The sequence below is a fragment of the Talpa europaea genome (assembly GCF_964194135.1).
Source record: "Talpa europaea genome assembly, chromosome: 1".
Classification (NCBI taxonomy): domain Eukaryota; kingdom Metazoa; phylum Chordata; class Mammalia; order Eulipotyphla; family Talpidae; genus Talpa; species Talpa europaea.
In genome coordinates, this window is record NC_140073.1 from 99379588 (window position 1) to 99387034 (window position 7447).

The window sequence follows — 7447 nt, forward strand, 5'->3', positions numbered from 1 at the left end:
TGTTTAATTTGTACTATATTTAAGAAAAAAAAAGGAGACAGAGGAGAAGCTATCTATTTCGTTTGGAACTGCACTAGTCATGTTCATCTGTAGGTATCAGCAGATGCTCCCCACCCCCCACCTCCCATTACCAAGGAAGTAATGAGGCTCCAGAAAATGGAAGAACCCAATTTCTGCAGAGGAGATGTGATGACAATAACTGCGTGCATTTCCTGAGAACTAGTGCAGTTAGTTGCAGTTGAGAGACTGTTCTCTTCCAATCCTTAGAGACTCCATTAAGTAAACCCTGTCAGTATCCCCATTTTGCAGATGAAGAAACTGAGGCATAGAAGGGTTGAGTAACTTGTAGTTAGTATCCGAGCCAAATTTCAAATGCAGGCAATCTGGGTTTTGCTTATTGGACTTGGTGGTGGTGGGGGGGGGGTTCCATTTGTCTCCTCTCTACCCCCAGAAACCTCATATTTCTAATTCATTGAAAAAAGAATAAAACACGGTTTTGCCAAAGAGGGAAGACAGTTCTAATTTTGGTAGGCTCTTGAGGAATGGGCACTAGGGATCAGTAGTGACCATCACCATGAAGTCTGTGTCCTTGAGTCATTTTTTTTTTTAAACTTTTTTTTTTTTTATAGAGGCATGTTTTTATTTATTTATTATATTTGTTTGTTTTGTTTATACATGCGCTGGGTACAGTCAGAAGCGCTGGAGGGTGAGAGAATTCACCAGAGCCAGAGTGGGGAGCAGAGCAGGCAGAGGGACTGAAGTACACTGCTGAGGGGAGCAGCGGGTGGCAGGAGAGGTCTGCGCACCATGTGGGGTCCTCCTCCGGTGGCCTGGGAGCAGCCGGGGATCGAACCGGCGCCGCAGAGGCCGCAGGCAGCTTCGCAACCCAGCGCTCAACCGCTGCGCCACCGGGGAGGCCCAGTCCTTGAGTCATTTTGACTGTACCAACAAGCAAGCACAAGCACCTGTCCCCTCCTGAGTGTGACATGCTCCAGGGACCAGTCGAGCTGGTGTGCTCAGGACTGAGAGGTCTCCTCGGACACATGACTTTCAGGGCTTAAGCCAGAAAACTCTAGGCAAACTGGGAGATGCAATCACCCTAAGTGAGCCTCTGCATCCCAATCTCCCCCAGAACAAACCTCAGGTGACAGCTGGGTCATTGTGATGCATCTGTGGGCCACGACCCCCATCGGAGAGCACACCAGGAAAGGACAAGATCTGGCTGCTTAGAGCAGGGCCAGGCAGAGGCTGCCTGGGATTGAGTCAACTTCCTAATGCAGAAGGCTGAATTAATCCTGACGTCCGGACTGAAAAAAATCCCTGGTAGCCAAAGGGATGGTTTGAATGAGAATGAAATTTACATTTCTTTGTATTAGGCCACAAATCCCCCTTGGACTTGCTGTCAGTCTAGGCCACGTTTAATTCTGTCAGTCACTCTGAGACAGCACTGTGGTCTTAGCAGACAAGGATTTGTGCACACTGCTGTAATCCCTTGCCATGGAATGGAGCTCAGGGCATCCACAAATGTCACAGGTGCCTCTGTAGCTGACTAGATGTTGTTAATAGTGTTCGGCTCGTTGTTGGAGGGGAGATGATTCAGCAGTGATGACCTGACTTGCCACCAGTGTCTTTTTTCTCTGGTTGTGTAATGAATGGGAGGCAGGCAGGGAATTGTAGTCTCTCAGCAGTGGAGGGACAGAGGAGATGGGTAGCCAGGGGCCTTGGTGTGTGAGCAGCAGGGGAGGGGGAGACGGTGCTGCTGCGGTGGTAGTGGGGGTGGGTGGAGAGCAAGGACATTAGAAATAAGGGCTGTGTGACCTTCATTCATATTCCTCACTATGTTTCCTTTGTATCCATTCAACAAATATTCATTAAGCACCTGCTGAGCATTTATTCTAGGCATTAAGGATCAGTGGTGAATATCAGAAATGAAGTCTTTGTCCTTGAAGATGTATATTCTAAGAGGGAAGCTAACCTTCTTGAGGAGTCTCCATTCTAAAAGCTGGGATCTCAGTCTTGCTGCCTTTGATGCCTGTTCATTATAATCTTAGAGTTAATATGTCAACAGGTTATCTTTAAGAGTCTATTGAAATGAAAACATTGCTTAGGAACATGCATGAAAAGTGTGATCGGTAGAGTTGCTTCCACCTCTACCAATCCTGCTGCCTCAATGAACATCTCTAGCTGATCCTAGGACTACCAAGAACAGCTGTACAGTTTGTACACTGCGCAACATCACAGTTGAAAGGCCTCATCTCTAAAAAGGTTCACCTTTTTAACTTTAGTCCTAAAATCTTGACATGTTTCTTTGCTCCTTCAGAAGTAGAAGTGATCCTGTTACTCTATTCAAGTCACTGGCTTTCAAACGTCAGTGAAATTACATCTTATAGTATAGACACATACCTCCACATGTACACAGAGATAACCAAAACCTTCCCCTCGATTAACCACATTTCATTCTGATTGCTACTGCAGAAAGTACATGGAGCCAGGATCTTGGCTTCAGTTTCAGTTCTTTACCTGCTAGCCATATTGGTTTGCTCTGTCTGCCATACCTGAGCACCACAAACAGCAAAAATTTATTCCATCACAGTTCTAGAGGCTAGCAGTCCAAAATCAAGGTATCAGCTGTTTGGCATCTTTCCTCTCTCCTAGCTTCTGTGACAGCCATAATCCTCCTTGTTTTATAGACACATCATTCTGACCTCTGCCTTCATCTTCTCCTGATGTGTGTTCTTCCCACACACCTCACTTCATGTGGCCACCTTCTTATAAGAACACTGGTCATATTGGGTTAGGGGCACACCCTATTCCAGTATGATCTTATCTTAAACAATGATGTCTGCAAGTGCCCTATTTCCAAATAAGGATACACTCTGAGATACACAGGGTTAGCTTGTCAAAATATCATTTTGGGGGGACATGGAGGTACAAGAAGTGGGGGCATAATTCAACATATAATGGTGACTTTGGGCACATCCTTCAGTTTCTCATCTGCAAAATGTAGTAATTACCATTGAATAATTTGCTGTTAGATTTTTATATGCTAATGATATTAACTGAATATGTAACCAATCTTGCTCCCAGGGTTTCATGCCTGTTTCCATTCTACTCTTATTCTCCAGTCACCTGTAAAACTGTATATCCCTCATGGCTCAGTCAAAGAGCCCCCTCCTCCAGGAAGTCCTCCCTGATCACTCACTGATTATGGGTTACTCTCCTAGAGTTCTTCCTACATAACACTTAACATGTATTGTTAATGCCACTTTGCTTTGGACCTAGTATCTACTGTATGTTCAATACCAACTAAAATGCCTGGAAAACACTCTTAGATGCCTACCAATAGCTATTCTTTCCTTTTGTTCTTTACCTAATTGTACTTTATTTTGTTCTGGTATCAACAACTCCAAAGGAGTTATGGATTCTTAGGATGAAACTTAACTGGTCTGTTCTAATCATAGAAACCCATTCATCTTGCCAGGAATTGATTTTGGGGTGGTCAGTGTGACCCACTCCTGGTCCTTGAGACATGAGGGGAGGTCCGCTGGGGTGGCTTCAGAAAGATTCTAAAGACTTGTGTGAGAGGAAAGCACCCATGTCAGCCTCTAGATGAGTGGAGTCATGATGAGAGCGACACCAGGACAAATGTCAGTCTGCTAAGGATGGCAGAGCCCATCTGAGTCTTTGATCATTTTGCCAAGACTCTGCATTAACCCTTCCCTGGAACTGCCCTGCCACTGGACTTGTAATGTTTGCTGCCTTTTAGGTGAGGTTTTCTGTAGTGTGCAGCTGAAAACAACCCAACACACAAGTACTCAGTAAATATTTTTGAATGAATAAGTGTTTATCAGCTAAATCTGTTCAAGAAAGAGAAGGGAACAGAGAACTAGAAAGTTGACCACCTGCCAAGAGCCAGGCAGGCTCACGCACAGTAGTTTTATCATGTTAGAGGCGAGGAAACTGAAGCTCTGAGAAGTTTATGTATCTACTGAAGGCCACAGAGTTAGTAGGTGCTGCATCTGAGACACAGATAATCACTCTTATGAGGATTCACTTCAGTATCTTAGTTCAGACTTTTCACCAATAGTACAGGATTAAAAAAAAAAATTCATTTCCCCTTTACACTGAATTTTTGCCTGCTAGTTGAGAAGTTAAGCATTCCAATTTCAAGCATACCTGGGTCACTTCTAAATTTTGACCCCTATTTGTGTTTATCTTTGCCTATGACCTTCACAGTCCCAGCACTATCTCCATCTCCCCCTCTGAAGTAGAGTGTACCGCCATAGTCCCCCCTCCTCTGAGTCTGGCACAGAGGCTTTCCAAGGGACCCCACCCCAGGATTCCCTTGTCACTTGGTTCCCTAAAGCTCTCTCCTTTTCCCACCAAGCTAATGCTGGAGCTTCTCTGGAGTTGCTGTGGAAGAGGGAAGGAACCCACAGCCCATGCTAATTTGCCATCTTGGCAGGAAGCCTGGGTGTGAGAAATGAATCCCAAATATGTCTAATTCCAAAACACATTTTCACCATACCATGAGACCTGCGTAGACACTTGTAGTCTAAAAGTATATTCTAGTAATCTTAGAATCAACAAAACTCATTCATGCATTTTCCTGCAGTCCTTTTTGCTCCCCCAATGGGAATGAGTGACAGGAACAGAGAGTGCCGTCTTTCCTCCACCCACCAGAATGTCTCCTTCTTGCAGCCAGCATTTCACAGATGAATGCCGTCGAAAACGCCTTAGCTGCATCCAGGGAATTTCAAGTGCTTTCCTTCTGTTTCTGAAGGAAAACAAATAAACAAATAAACAAAAACTGTCCTTCTGCAGCAAAGTCTCCAGAATTGGCTGTAGCAGAGCCTCGTGAGCTAGAAATCATGTGCCCTCTACTGGTCATCTGCAGGAAGTTCCAGACAGATGGCTATCTGCAGAAAATCATCAGGGAGTGTAGGCGAGGATTCTTAGATAATAAACTTGTATGGTGGAAAGTTGTTTGCCTTACAATTTTATTTAAACACAAAATCGTATCAAGTTCAGATATTAAAATGAGCATCTAAGCTGTCCACAGAACCTGACAGCTCTTAGTGGAGCTGCCCTGGCATTCTTCTCCCATCATTGCGCCCCCCTCAGGCTTGGATGGGCTCCAGAAGCAGGGGTGGGCAGAGCTGGAGGAAATCCACTCACCAGAACTCCTCCTGGGAAGAGAAGGCTGTTTCTGATGGGGAAATATTTGATAAGAAGCAGAGCCCTCTGTAGACAGAATGGTTCTCTTTTGACTTAGGATAGGATTTGTTTTTCATTACAGCCCAAGAAAGGGAAGATGAAAACAGTGAATTAAGGAAAAAGTGGGAAAGCCAGGTGAGGAAAGGCTGCCCACCTCTCCTCAGTGAGCTCTGCCAGTGCTGGCTCCACCACAACCACCCCCCCTGCCCCCCCCCCACCCCGCAACACATATACCAAGTCTTCAGCTTAGTCTCTACTGTCCATTAATGTGTGAGGGGATCCTTTGGGGCATCTCAAAGGGAAACTGAGCTCTTCATTGAAATTGGTGCAAAGTGAAAATAGCAGGTGAGCACAAAAGTGGGGTAGCCTGGAGAAGCACAGGAAGTAAACCCCAGGAGCCCATGGTACCATCATGGGAAAGGACTGGACAAAATTACCCAAGTTACAGGTCACTGTGCCAGAGGGGAGCCCTAGCTGGCAAAGTTGCTCAGGTGGTAGATGTTTAGGTTTGAGTTTTCAGAAACATCAACCAAGCTTAACAGCATCACCAGTCTAAATGCCAAAATTCATATAAGACCCCTTCATAGTTTCTGGGCCAACTCAGAAATTAAAAAATGTCACATTTTGGGTTCAGGAACAGAGCCCATAATCTTAGAACAATATACTATGCTGCTGAAATTCCTCCAGATTTAGTGGTTTAAATTCCCCAAGGGCAGTGGGAAGGGGTGGTGACAAGGGGGACAGACCCAGATGAGCAGCCCGAGGTTCAGGGACGTGTCTGTTGGGCCATGCCTCACCCCATCTTTGATCACAAATCCCACACGCTTCTGTATCCACTGTTACCTATCCCATGCAGAAACTCTGTTTATTATTGGTTCTTTTAATGCTGAAAAATCTTCAATTGAGAAATGCTCATAGTCAGATCCCTCTCGCTGACCTAATCTACTGCCTTTTACCCATACCAGAAAAATCAGTGTTATAACAACCCTAAAACTGCCAATGCATCTGAAAAATATTTAGCTCTTCATCTGAGGATGGGACCCAACTGACCAAATAAAATCAAAATAAAGCTCATATAACTGCTCTTCCCCCATATCTTTCATGTGTGCCTGGAAACAAATTTTCTATTTCTTTCCATTGAGATTTCTTTCCTCCAAAGTAATCTAGGTATGTGGTTTCTTAACGTGCATCATCTTACACACAGATACATTGAGGGCAGAATGAGAGCTTTCATCAAAGGACCTAGCACCTATTTGGTGCCCTCTGATAAATAGGAAGTAAACAAATGCTGGCTATTTGGGCAGTGGGAGGAAGAACTTATATGTTCCTCCAATTTTACAGTAATAGACAACAAATGAAAAGAAAGGGCTAGGGCACGCAGGGACACACATTCGCCTCATCACTAGCCTCAAGCACTGCATGTCAGAGTCAGATTAACCAGAAGTCTTACATTTACGGCCTGATGATTCATTCAGGTGCCTTCAAATGCCATTTCCATCTTCCAGACTGACTTGCGCCGGCACGATAAAGTGAGGATGATTTGGAGTCATTTGCTTTGTTTCTCCAATAAAAGAAGGATTTGGATTTACACAGCCTCTCTTCTCCAAAGAGCTCAGCATGCTTGCCCATCTGGTGTTTCATTCTCTTGGTTTCATCCCTGTGAAGTGAATAAAGGGTGTAAGGCTGGTGTTAGGATCAAGGCCAGCAAGAGTATGTAGGCCTGTTCCTCTTCCCCACGAGGGGGAGCCCGTGAGCCCCTCCACACATCCATACAGTACCTGTTGCCCACTCAAGTGGCCAACACTGCCCGGCAGGCAGCAGAGGACCTCTGCCCACAAACAACCCCAGTCTGCCACGTCTAACAATGGGAGGGACAAGTGAAGGTAGAATTACGACTTGGAATTACAATATTGTGTGATGTGAGCACTGCTGCAGGGATGGATTGGCTTTGGGTGTAGAGGGTCTACAGTAAAGAAGGAGGCAGTTATTGAAAGGTTTAAAAAGGAAAGCTTCAGCATAAATTAAGTGAAATCATTGGGAAGACAGTATTACATAATTTTTAATTTGTTAAATTAATTAAATCAAACTTTCCACTCCCCCAGATGTCTGTGCCTTATATGTCTTTTATGCCTGATTGAACTTAGCTAAATAGACAAATACGTTTCCCTTAAAAAACATGAAATAAATGACAGCTCCCCCACCCCACAACAACAGACCTTCAAGTAAAAAA